The sequence below is a fragment of the Acartia tonsa genome, chromosome 5 (genome assembly GCF_053477335.1).
Source record: "Acartia tonsa isolate MP-2025a chromosome 5, ASM5347733v1, whole genome shotgun sequence".
Classification (NCBI taxonomy): Eukaryota; Metazoa; Arthropoda; class Copepoda; order Calanoida; family Acartiidae; genus Acartia; species Acartia tonsa.
The window spans coordinates 11871449-11873441 of NC_137264.1; positions in this window are offsets into that span (position 1 = coordinate 11871449).

The following is a 1993-nucleotide window of genomic DNA, read 5'->3' on the forward strand; positions in this document are numbered from 1 at the left end:
AAATATACTGATAGCCATTTAGCGATTTTAATCAAATATATCATTTTGTTTGCACTAAGTAACTCGTTGTATGATAAAAAATTAGAAACTTGAAAGAGAGGGAACAAGGGGGGGGGGGAGTTTTGACACATTTGCGTAAACCTGGCTTCAGGATTTATCTTTGGACTGAGAGGATAGGTTATTAATGATAAAATCATTCTTATATGATGAATTTCACGAAGTTTTAAGATTTTTTGGATAGGCCTCCAGGTGGTCTCTGAACAGGTAAAAATGAAAAAAAAATTTTTTTTAAAGTTACAGGTCAACTTATAAAACAAAATATGCATATTTTGTTTTATAAGTTGATTTTTAACTTAAATTTTTTTTTTTTTTTCATTTTTACCTCTACAGAGACCAGCTGGAGGCCTATCCAAAAAATCTTAAAACTTCGTAAAATTCATCATGTAAGAATGATTTTATCATTAATAACCTATCCTCTCAGTCCAAAGATAAAGCCTAGGTGCCAGGTTTACGCAAATGTGTCAAACTCCCCCCCCCCCCCTCCCTTAATTGGACACTAGTCCTCAAAGTTTTATAAAAACGTTTACTTATTCGTTTAATTGAGAACTTTAGAAACTTCAGTTTATTTTGATTGGTTTGTTCATTAAGTTGAGTGTTCGATCGTTTCAACCACTTATTTAATTAATTTAAAATGGGTAAATGTACATCCATCTGTAGACCATTGTCTTATCCCTTTAGATCCCTGTCATTATCTTGTTTTCACCACCTTTCAATTAAAATAGGAAGGGAGGAGGGTAGGAAAATAGCCTTTAACCATCGATCACAAAGAATTAATACTGAACGAAATAGCTTAAAACCAATCAATAACTAATAAAATAATTAAAAGCCCAAAGCTGGTAAGTTAAGACAAAAAAAACTTATTATTCACAATAACAGGATAAATCTTTTCCTTTACTTATTATATAAATTGTTTACACAAAAAGTTTAAAATACTTTTTAAGAAAAGAAAACACAACCACAATTTACATTTTACCAATGTAACGACTTATCTTATTTTAAAATAGTCAATTTCATTAAATGATTTTAAAATTTTAACACTTATTTGTTCATTTAAAATTTAATTGAGAAATAAATGCCGGTTAGATCTAAAAATATTTCAATGGAAAATATGTTTAAATTTCTTAATATCAACAAAGAATACACATAAAAAATATAACTTTTTTTTCTAAATAATAACATTTACTAAAATTAACTAATCATGCTTATAAAATGTGAATAAACTCATTAAAAACTTAAAATTTTTAACCACCGCTTTGCTACAAGTTTCACAACGAATTGAAATAAATAAACAGGGTTGACAACATTTTAGACAACAATTTATTTTATTTTTTAAACATGATATTTGTATGCAAAAAAATATATTACTTTTGTGACTTGCAATAAATAAAGCATATTTACATGCATTTTTATTTTACATAAGGCATATTTAACTTAATTTAAAAATATAAATTAAAGTATATTAAAAAGTTGTTTACTCTTTCTTTTTTGGTTGTTGGAAAAATTCTACTTAGACAAAATTCCCCACTCTTTACAGTTTCATTTTTCGTTCTTCAGGACTCGCGATGATTTTAGGCTTTTCTATATTTAGATTTAGACCTTGGGATGGTTATAGACAATTTTCTACCCATCTCCTACCTCTAGAGGCTAGAAGCTTAAAGGTTTTTTTTTGATGAACACTAGTTTGACATAAAAAAAGTCCAATTTTAAAATCAATTCAAGTTTATAACCAAGAAAATTAATTATCTTTGAACAGTTACAGTCGACAAAATTGAATTGGGAGGGGATAAAACAAAATTTTAATTCCAAAATCTACATTTATTATATGATTTTTGCGATATATAGGACACTCTATTATAAAAATGAGGTAACTCTGTTTTTTAAAAAAATGTGGGAACTCTGTTTTGCTTTTGAATATTGAATACGCGGCATTTGT